This window comes from Mauremys reevesii, linkage group 7 (assembly GCF_016161935.1).
Source record: "Mauremys reevesii isolate NIE-2019 linkage group 7, ASM1616193v1, whole genome shotgun sequence".
Taxonomy (NCBI): Eukaryota; Metazoa; Chordata; order Testudines; family Geoemydidae; genus Mauremys; species Mauremys reevesii.
Window position 1 is genome coordinate 22725827 of NC_052629.1, and position 19762 is coordinate 22745588.

Genomic DNA, 19762 nt, shown 5'->3' on the forward strand with positions numbered 1-19762 from the left:
TGTTTTCTTGCAGTATAACTTTTTTATTATTTGCATTCTACGTTTTTTTTTTAATGGCATTTCCTGAAGGCTGTGTCCTTCCCCACTGTGGGGATTCAGGCAGATTTCTCAGTGCATCAACATGCTCTGCTCATAAACCCCTGACAGTGCTTTCTCATTCCTATACTTACTTACATAAAACATCTGTTAACACAAATGCAAACACTACAAATGAAATAAACAAATATTCAAGCAACATTCAAAATGACTACAAAATACATCATCTGACAATCTAAAATAATTTCTGTATTCCAGGGTCCTCACAGCGGCAGTTGGCTTTTGTGTAGTTTGAGAAAATGTTGCATTAATTCTGCCATCCTTCAAGACTCCCAGGTTCTTTTTTTTTTCATTACCAAAGTAAATATGCTTTTTGGAAGAGTTAATATCTAAAACTACGGTGAAGCCCAAAAAAAGCCTCAGCTTTTTCGTGAGTCACCATGAATGGTGTTGCATGTTCTAAACCAGGGGTTCTCAAACTGGGGGTCAGGATCCCTCGGGGGTCATGAGGTTATTACATGGGGGGTCGTGAGCTGTCAGTCTCCACCCCAAACCCCACTTTGCCTCCAACATTTATAATGGTGTTAAATATATAAACAAGTGTTTTTAATTTATATGGGGGGGTCACACTTAGAGGCTTGCTATGCGAAAGGGGTCACCAGTAAAAAAGTTTGAGGAACACTGTTTCAAACAAAGGAAGATCCTGCTATTGCGTTGGGTAAGTGTGACTAACAAACCCCTCTGGCTTTGTCGGTTTTATTGCTCTTGTCCCCCATACTGGTACTTCTGGGCCATGTTTCTTAGTGTGCATTTTCTCCCTCTGACTGTCAGTACTAAACACCAGCTAGACCTTCAGTTATTCGCTGCATATATTTCACGTGCCCGGCATCTGCTCATTTGCCAAATGACTCCTTACAACCCCTGTGTAAAACACACACAGCCATGAAAGGTATCACAGTGCAGCTTCTGCAAGGCACCAGAATTGCTTTGCTACGTTAAGCTGTACAGGCACCCAGTGTGTTGTATGTATCTAAACTGTTCTCTGTGTGGCTGGATTAAATTACAAACTCCTTGAAATAGGCAGGGGGGGGGGGGGGGGGGGCCTCAGGGTGGAGGGGGGCCCCAGGCTCGGCCCGCCAGACAGGGCCAGCCGCTGGAAAGCGGCGGGCGGCATTTGGCTCGGGCATGCGCGCGGGCAGGTGCGGCGCCGGGAGACCGTGTGTGGAGCGGCGGCCGTGGCCGTGGGCCCAGTCCGGCCGCTTGACCTGCCGTGTGTGAGCGCCGTGCAGGGTCCGGTTCCCGGGCTCCGTGGTGGACCTGCCGGCTGCGCTGAGCGGGAGCTCAACCGGGCGCAGGGAAAGAAAAGAAGGGGGGGGGGGGGGGCGTGCTGGGGCCTGGGGAAAATTGCCCCTCTTGCCCCCCCCTCTGGGCGGCCCTGGAAATAGGGACCATGACCCAGATTCTTGTCTTTCTTACACTGGCTTTGTTAGTCTAGTGTCATCCAATGGATTTCAGTGGTGTTACTCATGATTTACAACAGTGTAGCTAAGATCAGATTCAGGCCCCAAATCCCCTGATATGTTCATATAGCATACAGAAAACTGTTAGTGCTCAGTAAGCAGTGAAAACCTACAGTAATTACTCTGGATAATTCTCTGGTGGATCCATACTCACTGACAAATAGGCACGTAGTTAATTTATACTAAATCCAGGTGAAGTGTTACAGTAAAGGGGAAACCATTATTCTTCTTCAAACTCCAGCTATAGATAGATAAATGGGCTTCTTTGTCAGGACCGCCAAGTTTCCTGCCACCCATTTTCTCTATGGATGGCTGGCATAAATAAAGTGGGTCTTGTGTGGGAGAGCTTTGGGTCTGAAGACTACAGTCACAATTACATGATCAAGAATGGGCATGTGGATTTCTTATGAATTTCCAGACTGCAAGGATTACCGGTATTTACCAGATGCTTGAGGAAATGCCATAGTTCATTTGTTTGCTTTGCTACAGTTAAAAAGTTGTGGCTTTTTGCCAATTTTCATCATAGGACTAGGAGGTGTCATCATTGTGACTCCTCCTTAAAAAGCAGGTAAGCAATATCTTTATTTTTCCTATGAGTAGGAAGAGAATTACTACAGGGTTGACTTTCTGAGTTCATTTCTCTTGATCTATCTGCTTGGCCTGTCTGCAGTATTTATGATTTTTGTTTTAAATTTTACACTTATTCGTGGGGGGGGGGGTATTTTCTTGTGACTGTTCTTATGTTTATTCAGAACTATATAATCACAACTTAATTTGAGTTTTCCTTCTCTATCATTCCTGCAGACAATGACAGATCAAAGTCTCAATGTTGCACTGAGTAAACTGAACAGTGAAATATGTTCCAACTAAAAAATACTTAGACAAGCACATAAAAATATAAAACAACCAATGGAAATTAATGGGTATCCAAAAACTATTACAAAGCAGTATGACGTGCATGCTGCAATTAATCAAAAAATCCTATGTAAAAGTGAAACAATTTACAAGGTAAAAAAAACCAGCTTCAGTATATTGCATAAATTATGCAATTTTTATTTACACTTTTTTAAATGCTTATTAACAGTTAAATTAACATTATGAACACTGGTTTGAGGAGTGTACTCTTCTACAGAGGAAAGAAGTCACTGCAAAATGTGGAAAGTTCATTTAAGCTGTAATTAATGTGTCTGAGAAAACTGTATGTGTGTTATATACATTCATTTGACTTTTGATTACACATGCTCAAAATCTATGGGGGAAAATCAACCAAAAAAACAACAACCCTCAGTAACTATATTCTACAGACTTGCATTAAAAAGCAGCCTGTCATGAAATGTATCTATAACCAGGTTGATTTCTGTTTTTCATAAAGGTCTTAGAATACTTCATGACCTTTACTTGCATTTATTACTGAGTGGTAGTACCCAAGTGTGTGTGTGTTACAGTTTCTCTTCCTTTCAGTATCCTATTGATGAATCCATCTTAAGAGGAAATAGCTAGAAAAATGTAAATAAGAGATTCAAAGGTCAGCTTTTCATAAATAACTTCATCATCCTTGCAGAGACGAGAGGATTTGTGGAGGATTGTTGAGTGCTTTCATTTGGGTCTTCCAGAACTCAAATCACTCAAGAAGACCTACCCAACACACAGGGTCAAGTATGTTAGCAAAAATATTAACTAAGCAAAAAAGCCAATGCACTTTTGAACCTTGTATCAAAAAAAGTAACACGGAGGGAATCTTCATTCTTCAATACCTATTCCGTGGGGATTCTGGAAATGAACAGTGGTGAAAGCTGACTGTCTTTGAAAAACTGGTTATATTTCTGTCCTTCCTGACTCAGTTTCTGTGCAAAATATTGTTCTTTACAAACAAACAAAAAATGGGGTAGAGGAAAGAAGGGGTAAAGAGTAGAATCCATGTTCTAATATAGGGTATTTCTTTTAAAAAAAATAAATTTTAGAAGTTCTACTTTATTTGGAGGCAAATTTAGTCTTGATCTCACAAGCTTTGTAACTGTCAACTTTAAAAGCAAGAAGAGAGAGAACACAGTGGGCTATAAAGTCTTTCCTCAGTTACAGTACAACTATGCAAAGCCATCAAAGTCAGTGTTCACAGGTATAACTAAGAGCCAACTGCAGCCCCCGTTCTTAAGATTTACTCAGTGTAAATGTATCCATTAAATTATATAACAACCTCTTCACATAATGAAACTGCAAGGCTAGTAGTAAGTTTATGCCCATAGCACTTACACTGTGATTGTTATTCTAAACTTTGGTAATATTAGGCAATAAAACAGTTGCTATAAAAGCTTATTTTGTTCCTTCTGTGGTATGTCAAAAATGGTTTTGCAATACCATTTACTTTCCATTTCTTTAAAAATAAATCACCATTCTGCTCATTAGTTATAGAAAACATAGGGCAAATTGTGCAGTCTTTACTCAAGTCTCAGTCAGATGTAATTTCCATTGATGTCAAGGTCTGTAAGATACTGTCTATCATCTTCATTTTTGGCTTTATTTTAAATAAAACTTTATTGTTTATATATAAAGTAAGAAAACCCTACAGCAAATTACAAAGGGACATAATAAATTAGTACAAATTATAAGTCTGCCTTAAAAGTCAATAATGAATGCAGATTGGCCAAGACTGATGCCAAACAGTATTACTTCCTTTTATATATATGACAATGGTTGAGTAGCAAAAATGTTCTTATTTTCTTATTCTATATTATGTATACACTTGCTTCCAAAGTGAATTTTAGAATTGTTCCAGCTTTTGCTTGACCTTTTCCAAAGGCTAATAGACTAGAATTTGAACCCCCTTTAAAATATTTCATTCTAAATCATAGTTATTTTTTAAATGTCAATAAAAATGCCTAGTCCTGCAGTGCTTTAAGTCAGCAAGAGTTTTGTCTGCTTCAGGGCTGCTGAATTGTACCCTAAATCAGCAAGCACTGCTGGACATGGATATGTGTCTCTTAACTGGAAGATAGCTAATGTGATGCCAATTTTTAAAAAGAGATCCAGAGGTGATCCCGGCAATTATAGGACAGTAAGCCTGACTTCAGTATAGGGCAACCTGGTTGAAACTACAGTAAAGAACAAAATTGTAAGATACATAGATGAACATAGTTTGTTGGGGAAGAGTCAATATGGTTTTTGTAAAGGGAAATCATGCCTCACCAATCTACTAGAATTCTTTGAGGGGTTCAACAAGCATGCGGACAAGGGGGATCCAGTGGATACAGTGTACTTAGATTTTCAGAAAGCCTTTGACAAGGTCCCTTACCAAAGGCTCTTAAGCAAAGTAGGCTGCCATGGGATAAGAGGAAAGGTCCTCTCATGGATCAGTAACTGGTTAAAAGATAGAAAACAAAGGGTTGGAATAAATGGTCAGTTTTCAGAATGGAGAGAGGTAAATAGTGGTTTCCCCCTGTGGTCTGTACTGAGCCCAGTCCTATTCAACATATTCATAAATGATCTGGAAAAAGGAGTAAATAGTGAAGTGGCAAAATTTGCAGATGATACAAAACTGCTCAAGATAGTTAAGCCTCAGACAGATAGCGAAGAGCTACAAAAGGATCTCTCAAAACTGGGTGACTGGCAGATGAAATTCAGTGTTGATAAATGCAAAGTAATTCACATTGGAAAACATATAAAATGATGGGGTCTAAATTAGCTGTTGCCACTGAAGAAAGAGATCTTGGAGTCATTGTGGATAGTTCTCTGAAAACATCCATTCAATGTGTAGTGGCAGCCAAAAAAGTGAACAGAATGTTGGCAATCATTAAGAAAGGGATAGACACAGACAATATCATACTGCCTCTATATAAATCCATGATGTGCCCACATCCTGAATACTGCGTGCAGATGGGGTCATGCCATCTCTCTCTCTCTCTCTGTATATATATATATATATAGGAATTGGAAAAGGTTCAGAAAAGGGCAACAAAATGATTTGGGGTATGGAACGGCTTCTGTGTGAGGAGAGATTAATAAGACTGGGACTTTTCAGCTTGGAAAAGATGACTAAGGGGAGATATGATTGAGGTCTATAAAATCATGACTGTGTGGAGAAAGTAAATAAGAAAGTGTTATTTACTCCTCATAATACAAGAACGAGAGGTCACCAAATAAAATTAATAGGCACCAGGTTTAAAACAAACAAAAGGAAGTATTTCTTCACAGAATGCACAGTCAACCTGTGGAACTCCTTGCCAGAGGATGTTGTGAAGGCCAAGACTATAACATGGTTCATAAAAGTACTAGATAAATTCATGGAGGATAGGTCCATCAATAGCTATTAGACAGGATGGACAGGGATGGTGTCCCTAGCCTCTGTTTACCAGAAGCTGGGAATGAGCGACAGGGAATGGATCACTTGATGATCACCGGTTCATTCCCTCTGGGGCACCTGGCATTGGCTATTGTCGGAAGATGGGATACTGGGCTAGATGGACCTTTGGTCTGAACCAGTATGGCCTTTCTTATAACTTTCCTCTTTCCTCCTCCTTGTTTCTTAGGTAGGTGCTCAACTTCCTCCACTCACACTATATTCAGGACATTTATTTCTAGTACCTCTCTCATCTCATTTACCACAGTAGTGAACAAGATGGTTGTCAACTTGGTTGAATAGGGCACAGATGTAAATGCAAGCAAAATGATTGTAGGGTGTTGATAAAGTCCTTCACATGGTGGCCCCAAAAAGGCCCATTAGGTTTGGTAACCTTAAACTTGCTGGTCTGAGGGAAAGGCATGGGCTCACATAAAAGTGACTGATGCACTTTGTAAAAGTTCAGGTTTGAGTAAAATGAAGTGTTTATTAAAAAAAACCAGAGTGGTTTTCTACATCAGATTCTTTGTTACATTCCATCCCTAGCCTCTGCTCCTGAGGTTCTTCTTCGAGTGCTTGCTCATATCCATTCCAGTTAGGTGTGCGCGCGCCACGTGCACGTTCGTCGGAAGACTCTTTACCCTAGCAACACTCGGTGGGTCGGCTGGGCGCCCCCTGGAGTGGCGCCACCATGGCACCGGATATATACCCCAGCCGACCCATCCACCCCTCAGTTCCTTCTTACCGCCCGTGTCGGTCGTTGGAACAGTGGAGCACGGCTTGGCTGACCTCCACTTCCCTAGCTTCCTCGTAGTTTTTCTCGTTGTTATTGTTTACATAGTTAGTTTTTACATATTATATAGTTATATTTACTGTTTAGTAGTATAGTTAGAGTAGTATTAGTTAGAGGGTTCGGGGATTAGCCCCTTCCCCGCACCCGGTGCCGGAGCTCATGCCCGGCTCCCCGGGTTTCAAACCGTGCTCGGCCTGCCACAGGCCGATGCCAACAGGAGATCCTCACGACTCCTGTTTGAAGTGCCTCGGGGAATCGCACTTAACTGCTAAGTGCCCCAGAGCTTTCAAGCCACGCACTAAAAACATAAGACTTAGACAGCTCCTCATGGAGGTGGCTCTCACCCCTCCATCTTCGGCACCAAGCGCTGCCCAGTCAGAGACTAGAAGTACCTCCTTGGCACCGGCCTGTACCAGTCTACCAAAGACCTCTCGGCACCGGACATTGCCGGCACCGAAATCGGGCCCGAGGCGCTCCCTCTCCCCGATGGTAAAGAGAGCGAAGCCCGCTGCTGCCTCCGCACCGCCCGCATTGAGGCCAGAGAGTGCGCCTAGGTCGGACCGCCCGGTGCCAACACCCGCCGCGGCACCGACTAGGCCGGCACCGCCGACTCCGGTCCCGCAAAGGCCGTCGAGTCCGGCACCGGTGACTCCCCGGCACAGGCCGCAGTAGAGCTCACCATACCATCCACACCAGAGGCGTTCGCAGCGGCAAAAGACCTGATCGCCCTGACAGACTTGGCATTGCCTCCACCCACGGCACCTCCGGTGAGGGTGATCCAATCGATTGGCAAGCCAGCCTTGATTTGACCACCGTCTGTCAGCGCAGCAGACCAGCACCGCTCATGATTGCGGTTCTCATGGACGCTCCAGGTCTCGACGACACTCCCACTCTCATCACTGATCTCAACGCCGCTCGCAGTCCCGGCACCATTCAGTCACACGGCACCGGTCAGACTCGCGGCACCGGTCTTTCTCTCGTTCCCCGGCTCGCTACTCCCGGCACTGCTCCAGATCCCAGTACCGCTCCAGGCACCGTACCTCCCGGAGCCACTCACGACGCCAGAATTCGAGATCTCGGTCGACCTCCCGGCACCAGCTCGGTCGCAGGTCCCGATCTCGATCTCGCTACCAAGACATTTCACGGCACCGATCCCCAGTGCGTAGGGGAACAAGATCCGTTGGCATATCTGCCCAAGGCTTCTCTGCTCCTCCTTGGCCCTCCAGACACACATCGGTGTCGTCCCGAGCGGACAGCTATTACACTGAGGAGCGTGATTTGGATGTGCCCGCCGGGGTCTTCCAAGAGGCCAGGCATCCAAATCAAGGCCCTCAACAATGGGGTTTTTGGATGCCTTGGGCATACCATCAGGCCCAAGGTGCTCCATTGCCTCCCGCTCACGCTGCGTCTTCGGAGCACTGTGCGCCTGAGGCCACAGTTAGCCGTCCCCCTCCGACTGAGATGGATGACCCGCTACCTCACCCTCCGAATTCCCCGGTACCGCCCAGGCAGGAACCGGTTCAGGACCCAGACATTGTACAGGACCCGCTCGTCCCAGGTGCTTCATCCTCTTCCTCTCCAGATGAGGCAGTGGTGGGGTCCTCTTCCTCAGGTCCACCACCGATTGACCTAAGGGCCCATCAGGACCACCTCAGGAGGGTCGCACTAAATATGAATCTACAGGTGGAGGAGGTACCGGAGGTGGAAGACCCGGTAGTCAGCATTTTGTCCGCAGACACTCCCACCAGGGTGACTCTGCCATTTATCAAAACAATCCAAGCTAATGCTAACACCTTATGGCAGTCCCCCGCCTCCATCCTCCCTATGGCGAAAGGTGTTGAGCATAAATAGATGGTACCCTCTAGGGGGGTACGAATACCTATACGTCCATCCTCCTCCCTCCTCTTTAGTTGTCCAATCAGTCAACGAGAGGGAGCGCCACGCCCAGCAAGCACCAGCCCCAAAGTCTAAAGAGGCTAGGCGAATGGACCTGCTTGGTTGGAAGGTATACTCCGCAGGCGCCCTACAACTCCGGGTAGCAAACCAGCAGGCACTACTGAGCCGGTACAGTCATAACACCTGGGCGGAGCTTGGCAGATTTCAAGAGCTACTCCCACAGGACACACGCCAAGAATTTGCTGCTTTCCTGGAGGAAGGGAAGAAGGTGGCTCGAACCTCCCTTCAGGCCTCCTTAGACGCGGCCGATTCAGCAGCCAGAACTTTGGCCTCCAGTATAACCATGAGGCGCATCTCCTGGCTGCAATCCTCCAACCTCCCACCGGAGTTGCAGTATATGATCCAGGACTTGCCCTTTGATGGGAAAGGTCTTTTTTCAGAGAAGATGGACCCCAGGCTCCAAAGCTTAAAAGACAATAGGGTGATCATACGCACTTTGGGCATGCATACTCCCGTGACCCAACGCAGGCCTTTCCGCCCCCAACCTTACCGTCTGTACTTTGTGCCTAGGAACAGACAAGATTTTTCTAGGCGACGTGGTCAAGGTGGGCGTAGGCGCCAGTCAGGACCCCAGACGGGCCAAAACCATGGTCCCTCAAAACCTCCGGGGGGTCCAAAGTCTACCTTTTGAAGGTACTCCCGGGGACGGCGTACCAGTTTCTGGACAGGATCCTTTTCCTCCCTTCGCCAACCGCCTTTCCTACTTCCTCCCGTCGTGGTCCCAACTGACTGCAGACATCTGAGTACTACGCACCGTGAAACAGGGATACCACCTCCAATTTGTTTCAACCCCGCCTTTTCACCCCCCACCCCGGTTGCTCTTTAGGGACCCCTCTAACGAGCAATTCCTCTTACAAGAGGTGCAGTCACTCCTCACTATCGGAGCAATAGAGGAGGTACCAACAGAGGAGAGGAACAAGGGGTTTTACTCACGTTACTTCCTGATCCCCAAGTCAAAAGGGGGCCTCAGGCCTATCCTAGACCTACGGGGCCTCAACAGGTTCATGACAAAGTTGAAGTTCCGGATGGTCTCCCTGGGGACCATTATCCCGTCCTTGGATCCTGGAGACTGGTATGCTGCCCTTGATATGAAGGACACGTACTTTCACATTGCCATTTTTCCTCCGCACAGGAGGTATTTTCGTTTTGTAGCCAGCCATCGTCATTTCAAATTTGCGGTCCTTCCCTTTGGCCTCTCCACAGCCCCAGGAGTGTTCACAAAGTGCATGGCCATCGTCGCCGCACACCTCCGCCGACGGGGGATTCACGTGTTCCCTTATCTGGATGACTGGCTCATCAAGGGGCCCTCCGAGGCACAAGTCCAGCAGCACGTGGGCATCATCAGGGACCTATTTACACGTCTAGGCCTGATGCTCAATACCGAAAAGTCCACTCTAGTCCCCACTCAGCGGCTAGACTTCATAGGAGCTACCCTGGACTCCACTCTATCCAAGGCCTACCTACCTCAGCCTCGATTCCAGGCAATGGCAGCAATCATACACGGTCTGCAGAACTTCCCCACGACCTCGGTTCATACCTGCCTCAGTCTTCTAGGTCACATGGTGGCCTGCACTTATGTGACCAAATACGTCAGGCTCCGCCTTCGCCCCCTCCAAACGTGGCTGAATTCTGTGTATCGTCCGGGCAGGGACCCATTGGACATAATACTCACCATTCCACCGAGTGCCCTACGCTCCCTGGACTGGTGGCCAACCCCATCCCAAGTGTGTGCAGGGCTACCATTCCACCCGCACCAACCTTCACTATCCCTGACGACAGACGCGTCGTCCCTCGGATGGGGAGCTCACCTTGGACACCTTCGCACCCAGGGCCTTTGGTCATCACAGGAATTAGCGCTTCACATCAATGTCAGAGAGCTCAGAGCGGTCCGCCTGGCGTGCCAGACATTCCAAAACCACCTGCACGGCCGTTGTGTCTCGGTGTTGACAGACAACACAATGGCCATGTATTATATAAACAAGCAGGGAGGGACTCGATCTTTCCCCCCTTTGTCAGGAGACCATCTGGCTTTGGGAATTCTGCATAGCCCACTCAATAGACCTGGTGGCATCCTTTCTCCCAGGGATTCGGAACACCCTAGCGGATCGACTGAGCAGATCCTTCCTGTGTCACGAATGGTCGCTGAGACCAGACGTTATTCATGCAATTTTCCAGAAGTGCGGCTTTCCCCACATAGACCTGTTTGCGTCTCGCGTGAACAGGAAGTGCCAAGTGTTCTCCTCCTTCCAGGGTCTTTCACTGGGATCGATATCGGACGCGTTCCTCATGTCATGGAAGCACCGACTACTCTATGCCTTCCCACCATTCCCTTTGGTTCACAGAGTCCTGTTAAAACTCCGCCAGGACAAAGCGCATCTCATATTGATCGCGCCACCGTGGCCCAGACAGCACTGGTACACCACACTGCTCGACCTTTCCGTAGCCAGCCCAATTACTCTGCCACTCCACCTGGACCTCATAACCCAGGATCACGGCAATCTCTGCCATCTGGACCTGCAGGCCCTCCATCTCACGGCATGGCTCCTGCATGGCTAGACGTATCAGAGTTACACTGCTCCGCTCTGGTACAGCATATTCTCTTGAGTAGCAGGAAACCTTCCACTCGATCCACATATCTAGCCAAGTGGAAGCGCTTCTCTTGCTGGTGTGAGGCGCGGAATGCTTCTCCTTCAGAGGTCTCCATCCCTACTATCTTGGACTACCTCTGGTCCCTCAAGGAGCAGGGCTTGGCATTGTCCTCCTTACGGGTGCACTTGGTGGCCATCTCCGCATTCCACCCAGGGGAAAGTGGTCACTCAGTTTTTTCTCACCCCTTAGCGACTCGTTTTCGTAAGGGACTCGAGCGCCTCTACCCCCACGTATGCCACCCTACCCCTACCTGGGACCTCAACCTAGTCCTCAACAGGCTTATGATCCCGCCGTTTGAACCACTAGCCACTTGCTCACTACTATACCTGTCCTGGAAGACAGTTTTCCTAGTAGCCATTACATCAGCTAGGAGGGTCTCCGAACTTCGGGCTCTTACGGTTGACCCGCCGTATACTGTTTTTCACAAGGACAAAGTGCAGTTGCGACCACATCCGGCATTCCTCTCGAAGGTGATATCGGCCTTCCATACCAATCAGGACATCTTCGTCCCAGTTTTCTTCCCGAAGCCTCATTCATCCCCACGGGAGCAGCAGCTACACTCCCTAGATGTCCGTAGGGCGCTCACTTTTTATATTGATCGGACAAGGCCGTTCCGCAAGTCCCCCCAACTATTCGTTGCAGTGGCCAACCGGATGAAAGGTCTACCCATCTCCTCACAGAGGATCTCCTCTTGGTTAACGGCATGCATACGCACGTGCTATGACTTGGCTCACATCCCTCCGGGACATCTCACCGCCCATTCTACCAGAGTGCAGGCCTCATCAGCCGCCTTCCTGGCCCATGTACCAATCCAGGAAATATGTCGCGCAGCTACATGGTCATCAGTCCACACCTTTGCTTCGCACTATGCTCTGGTCCAACAGTCTAGAGATGATGCAGCCTTTGGCTCGGCGGTTCTGCACTCCGCCACATCTCTCTCCGACCCCACCACCTAGGTAAGGCTTGGGAATCACCTAACTGGAATGGATATGAGCAAGCACTCGAAGAAGAAAAGACAGTTACTCACCTTTGTAACTGTTGTTCTTCGAGATGTGTTGCTCATATCCATTCCAAACCCACCCTCCTTCCCCACTGTCGGAGTAGCCGGCAAGAAGGAACTGAGGGGTGGATGGGTCGGCCGGGGTATATATCCGGTGCCATGGTGGCGCCACTCCAGGGGGCGCCCAGCCGACCCACCGAGTGTTGCTAGGGTAAAATGTCTTCTGACGAACGTGCACGCGGCGCGCGCACACCTAACTGGAATGGATATGAGCAACACATCTCAAAGAACAACAGTTACAAAGGTGAGTAACCGTCTTTTATTCTGGACCCTTTCTTTAACTTGACTTTCCTCTCTGAAGCGCTAAACAGCAATGAGCCCTGAAGAGAATGTTTGTTTTGTTATACAATTGTTCCAGTTAGCTGCTAAATGCCACACCTAAAACTCATTGAATTAGCTGCAGCTGAGCTGGCCTCTGTCTCTACACTTGCGAGTTACAGCGCATTAAAGGATCCCCCGGGTGAATTAGTTCACTATCTGTCCACACTGGCAAGGCACGTAAAGCTCTCCGACTCCTTTCTATTGGCCGCCCCAGGCACCTGCTTCCTTTGCTGGTGCCTGGAGCCGGCCCTGCCAGAAATGTCACATAATCACCTTAAGTCAAGTGGCCACTCTTGTCATTGTTTTGCATATGCCCTTTGAAAGTTCCATTTCTGACAGCCGGCTGCTTATCTGCTCTGAGACAAAGCAACCATTACTGTGGAATGCTGTGTGGGAGAGAGAGAGGCTGGGCGGGAGGGGGTGGTCTGCTGCTGTCTGAACTTACAAGACAGAATGCTAACATGCTCTGAGCCCCCCAAAAAACCCACTCTCTCTCCCCCCAACATACAGACTACACACTCCTGTCACACTCCACCCCACCCCCATTTGAAAAGCACATTGAAGCCACTTGCATGCTGGGATAGCTACCACAATGCACTGCTCTCTGTGGCCCTTGCAAGAGCTGCTAATGTGGCCATGCCAGTGCGCTGCCAGCTGTCAGTGTGAACAGACTACAGTGCTTTCCCTACTGCGCTCTGTGAAGGCTGGTTTAACTCAAAGTGCTCTACATCTGCAAGTGTAGCCATGCCCTAAGGCATTCCCATTAGCAGACAGTGACTGTCTGTTTCATAAATCCAGGCCCCTTGGGGATCAAAACTGAAGAGAGGAGCTGCAATAGCTTCTTTAAGGTAAAACAACCCTTTAACTAGGAGAAGGTTGGAGGAATGGTTTGTGTCTGTTCTGAACAAGGTTGGGAGCAGGGGGGAGTTGGAGAAGGAAGGACTACCAGTGTGCTGTACCAGTAAGATAAAGAAGACAGCAAGTCTATCTCATGCAAACTCCATCTGTATGACATACATACATGCCACTGGAAATGTTCGCTAGAGCTAGAGAGATGATTAAGCACTTTTTTCTCCCTGGAGCCTATTAAAAATGCCCACATTTGCCCCTTCAGGAAGAGGATCTCAAAAATCCCAAATAAATAAAGGGGATAGCAAGAAATTTTGAGTTTTTTCCATACAAATCCCTGAAGGACATTGTGTACAGGAATTGGGTAGAATCCATTTAAATAGCTTTAATGAGTGCAATATATACGTAATTTCATTTTTACTCTACAGGTGGAGAAGTATGTAGTGTATAAGAATTGAGTAGTATCACTTTAAATAGTTTTGGAGCCATGAAGTAGCCCTCATTGTCATCTATGTTTCAGAAGCCAGCAGAACCCTGCCAAAGCAGCAATATACATATATGTAGCTAGGCCTTGCATGTTGTCTGTGGTAAGTAAATGGGGTTATATGGACTCTCCTCTGCCCTCGTGGTTCCAGCATATTCCATGTATTGTGTAAAGAGCACAACAAAGGAGAAAAGAAAAATCATTGCCCAAAAGGATAAACCACCGTGACATACCTATGCTTTCTGTATGGTTGCACAAGGCCCTGTACACAGCCGACAGTTCCAGTAATATAGCTGCCAATATACTTCCGGCTCTCTCACTGCTTCATGGCCACTCCTCCCTGTTCAGCCTCTTTCTCCATTTCAGTGATGGGTGTGTTTCAGGGTAGTAAGATACCATGTCAGAGAGATTTTCCTACCCGTTCTATCTCTGCATCACTTGTCTTCCTTTCATGTTTACCCGATTTTATATAAAATGCATGCACACACACACACCAGCAGACTTTTGGCAGGTGTGTGTTGGGTGGAAGGGTGCAATAGGTATGGTGAGGATGGGCCTTTGAACATCTTCCTTTCGAATAGGGGCCCACAGTATCATAGACTGGCCTGTCCCACTAAAATTCTTGCAGCTGCATTTTGGGAATGAGAAGTTTCCCACTCACCCACAGGCTTATCCTCCAAAGACTGTCAGTTTTTGAAGGTTACAGAATGTGCTACTGTTGCTTTGTTGTAACCTTACTTCATTTCTTCTTCTCACCTCCCAGCAGTTTATGGTTTGGGACCTTTACCAGAAAGGTCGAGTTCGGGTAATTATTGTTAGGGTACCTCAGGAAGGTCCATTCCATGATGCAGGATTTCACCCTGCTGGTCTTGAACGTTTTGTGACGTAAAGATGGGCCCCAAAGCAAAACCTCAGACAAAGTAAGTTCCGAGCCAAATGGGAAGTTCATGGCTGATACCTCTATAAAGGATAAAAGCAAATCCCTATAGAATTTTGGATGTTTTTGGATCAGTATCTGAACTTCAAGGATGAGGCCTGTTGTTAGGCCAAAAGCAACCTATTATCCAGGATTCACTGCTCAGTAGATGGGCCTCCAGAAAATCATCAAATTAGAACCCTGCAGAATTATTTTAAACCAGTTTCCATTGAGTTGCTTATCCTTTAAAATTGCATTTATAGTGATCAGAATTACAAAAGATAGTATTGTCAGCCTGAGATGCAGAATGCCTTTGTGATTCAAAAATAGCAGTGTCTTTCTAACCAGTGTGCATCTTGATGTTATATATGTGCTCAATTACATTTAGTTAAAATGATTTTGTCTCCTGTGTTCGCTAGTCATAGAATATTATTTTAAAGGAACTACAGTAAAAATGTTTGCTCCATTTTAGTACAGGAAAAGTATATCCCCAGAGCAGTGTGACCTCAAGTTGGCAGGTAATTGATAGTAGGGCACTGATCTTTAATGGGAATAAAGCAGCACTGCCATGCTTTCACTGAGATTCTGACAGGGTTATCTAACATATAATTATGTAACTTCAGCAGAAATGTTTTCTTTTTCTGTAGGCCATTATAGTACTGAAGAAACAATTTCTCTGCTTCGAACTTATTTTTCTGCATTGCTCTTTGTTTCTGGCTGACAACAAACGTTAGCTGATGTTGCAACATAATTGGAAGTGACCAGTGACCACAAAATCTTGTGTGGGAGTTCTTCCTTTAAAAAATGTTTGCATTGAAGATACTTTTTTTCCTCTATTCCTCGCCCTCCCTCCAGTCTGCAGAGGAATAGTACACTGAATGCACTGTAACCACCAAATTACAGCACAACATACAAATGTTGTGTAAACATTTTAAAGCAGTACAGAATCTCCATTCATTTAGCATATCGCACCTTACTTAATCAGGGGAATGTTGTAAAAACATATTTCTGGGTGAAATTTTTGCTCGTGCAACTGAGGATTTAAAAGCATTGGCTGTGGGAGAGAAAGGCTCTTAAAATGATTAGGGCCCTAGCCTTGGACTCCGGAGGCCCGGGTTCAGTTCACTGCTCTGCCTCAGACTCCTGGATGTGATGTTGGCAATTCACTTAGCCTCTCTGTGCCTCAGTTCTTCATCTGCAAAATGGGGATAGTGGAACTCCCATACCTCAAAGAGGTGTTATGAGGATAAATACATTTACAGATTGGGAGTTGCTCGGATACTGTGGTGCTGGGGCCATATAAGTACCTAAGATAGATGGTATGCTGGCTTTATGCATGCTTTCAGTCACAGCTCTGCCAATAAACCATTATCCTCCCTTTAAATTAAAATAGTATAATATTCTACAGTAATCGTCTAAAATACTACAGTTTGCAGTAATGTTATGGCTTAATACCCTAGAATATTTTACAAGGTCTGATATACAGCCTTCCCTACTACTGTTAAATCTTAGGGATCCATTCAGCACCAGACTGGCCACCTCACCAAACTGCCTAGTGTTTTTTTTATTTCAGCAAATATCCACTAGAGGAAAAATTATATGGCAACTGACACCATCCTAGCTTCCCTCTATTTCTGGTTTATGGTGTAATGGTGAGTCCTCACTCTGAATGGGGCATATTGATGAATATTTTGAAAATTACCAGCAATAGATCAAACAAGTAAGCAAGCTTATACAATATACTGCAGTGTATTTAGATTAAGCATTTACTCCAAGGCTCAATATTTTAGTTTCTAATGAGCCATTCTTGCACAGCAACTGCATAGTTTCACTTCTTGGATTGCCTTGATTCCCTAAAAATCTATGTCCATGTGTTCCGTTTATCATGCTCTCGCACATAGCAGAATTGCATTGCCTCCATTTTCCCAAGGATAACATTTTATTCATAAACACCCTTGCTGGCAAAAAAGCGCGTGAAGCCCCAAAATTGTGATGTAGGCCTTTTTCTTTCTTTCTTTCTTTCTTTTCTTTTTTAAGTGGGTATCTTTGCAGCTTCCCTGATGTTCACAGTTCCACATGTGACGTCATTAGACTGTGTTAAGAGAAGGGATCATCAGGGAACAGACACTAGAGGATTTAGTCCTCTTTTCTAGCAACAAAGCTCTTCGGGGACAAAGGAAATTGCCCATTTCCTATGAACGTCCCATCTAGTGACTGACAACCCACCTCCACTCTCAGCTTCCAAAGTTTCCCATCTTCCTTCAGAAGCCCAAACCATCCTGCATCTTGTTTCACAATAGCAATAACAACTGTTTTGGCGTCTATTTTAAAAGGACTCCTGATCATCCTACTGGTGGTCAAGCAAGGCCTAATGGGCCTTCCTATATCCATCCCATTTCTTTAAAAAACTGTCTCTTGGAATCCTACCTGCTATCCAGAAGCAACTTAAAGTTTCTTCATGGTCTAGTTGCAGGAATTATGGGATCCATCTGTCCATTGGCTTCTGAGTATAGTTCTCAGGCAACACTCTGAAGTCAGATCTGCCTGGAAATCAAAGCTAACTCAGCTGCAAACAGACAATGGACAGATAAATACCACACTAAGCCAACATGAAACTTCAGGTGCTGTTTGGACATCAGCTAGACCTCCCTGCCCTCCAACCTGCCCTGCAGGCCATGGGATGCTATGGATTTCTTAGAACTCACTAAGCAATGCGTATATATGGAAAATGAAGTCTCTGGTAACACACAGAACCTGATGGGGGTAGGGTTCTTAGTGTCACACATAGTCACTTTATATTTGATCTTGAAATTAATCAAAATTTTAATGTAATTGAATTGTAATTAAAAAGTCAAGTTCTTACTCCTGCTGAAGAACTAATACAGTATTGGCTTTTTAATGGTGACCACTTTCTGAAGCAAATCACTGATCATCGGGGATCTGCTACAGTCAAAATGGCAGTCATCTGAACCAGCAAGGCATTCCTAAAGATGCAATCTTGGCCCTATTTAGTCAATAGTAAAACTCCCATTGACTTCAATAAGACCAGGATTTCTTTCTATTTCTGGGCAGACACTGAAACTTCTAGAAAGAAACGCTCTTTTAGGAAATGGTGGCTCTTTTCACAGTGTGCAAGATTCAGGCATCTGAAAAAACAGGCAACAAAACAAACAGAGGTACTCTTAAGTACTGCACCACACATGAAAATTTATCACATTGCAAAAGTCCCTCTTTGCATGGCACAAGTTCAGTACCAGCTCTTTTAAAATGTACTGCATTGATATATTATTAATCTTGTAGCACTTTTCTGACCTGTGTTCATAATAATAAATCCAAATGTCTGAAATAACACAGTGTGCTCATTAAATGATTCAGGTGGGGTAAGTATGCCCTTTTTCAGGTAATTAAAAAAAGAGAGAAGGACTTTGAGGGGACATACTGCAAAATAAATAAAATCTTAACCTGAGATATATAACAGATGTGATTTTCCTATCGGAAAATAATTCATGTGATCAGCAGACCTGGCTACAGTAATTCCCAGTCCGGTGGTGGTGGGTTTTTTTGCTACCCACTGTTACTTAACAGCCCCCTGTTTAGAATATACAGATGTCACAATATGTTACTGGGAGTTACAGAATGCTTTCATAATTTTCCAGGAACCAGAATGCTAGCATGTGTTCTATTTTGTTCTTAGCCAGTTCTGCTCTTGCCTAAAGGTGCCTTCAGCTGCTCCATCATTCTCTTTTACAATGGAAGAGAGAAATCCAAGAGACATTTATTTTATAGCTCAAACACAGGTAAATTATCTAGAAATAGGTGAGTGCTTGGCTTTCCTCTCCTCAGTTTTTCCTACCATAGAAATAAAACACAGTAGATTTATTAGTTTTAACAATAGCTAAGTTGGCTGAAGCAATATTTTCCATTCTCAAGGCATAATTATTAATAATTATATTTACTATAGGTTTTGCAATGCTGTTTAAATCAAAAGCCCATGCAACGGGAGAGACAAAAGAGTGATTTTGGGGGGGGGTTAAATGATGAGCTTCTCCCCTCTAGAATTTTAGTTTAGACCAGGATGGAAATAAACTTGGTGGCCCACAGAACCACCAAATAATTCTCCAGGTCTGTGTTTGAAGGTGCTTAATCATATTGGGAAGCAAAGATTAAAGGCCAAAATATGGCAAGTTTTTGGGAAAATCATGGAAATGAGTAAAGTGAAACCCCGCTATAACGCGATAATTGGGGTCCAAAAAATTCGATCACGATAAATGCGGGGTCGTTTTATAGTGGGGTTACAAAAATTTACCATTTCAAGCCGGTCAGTTTAAGTCTTGTAAAAAAACTAACAGTTATCCCAGCGTGTTTTAAACACACCAGTAGTAACATGTACTGTACATGAAAGAAACATGTGAAATCGACTATACTAATCATTGCGCAGAGTGCAAAGTCAATCTGGTTGCATGACTCCATAATTTTAAATTTTATCCCTTCTTAAAAAAGCTATCTAGTGTGGTCTGCTTATTTGCCGTGGACAGTTGGCTTCTAGCAAAGTCAAGTATGCTTCTGAGTTGGAGGATTTTGATGCTGTCCATGTCTTGAGTTTCCAGCCACCTCAAACTGGCTTCTAGGTGCTTTACTGCCTCGGACACTTTTGGTGGGGCAGTTGAGGTGCCATCATCGTCGTCGTCATCATTAGCGCCACTGGTTTTGGGCTCTGGTGGTGCAGCTTCATTCTTCCCGCTGACATTTGCAACAATTTCGTCATCTGAGATGTGTTCATATATGGGGCAGATGTCATCTGCTGAAAACCAGTTGAAGATATCATGACGACTGTGCTCATATTCT

At 45.4% G+C, this 19762-nt stretch overlaps 1 protein-coding gene across 5 annotated transcripts in view; it reads left to right on the forward strand.

Annotated features, from left to right (window-relative positions):
* Positions 1–18575: 18575 nt before the first annotated feature.
* Positions 18576–19762, forward strand: part of NPS (neuropeptide S) — a 60005-nt gene continuing 58818 nt past the window's right edge. For 3 of the 5 annotated variants that reach the window (XM_039546419.1, XM_039546420.1, XM_039546421.1), the window contains exon 1: positions 18583–18714. The gene's annotated coding sequence lies outside the window, so the exon portion shown is untranslated. Of the gene's footprint in view, positions 18715–19762 lie in introns of all 5 variants that reach the window. The other 2 variants (XM_039546418.1, XM_039546422.1) reach the window with 1 other exon arrangement.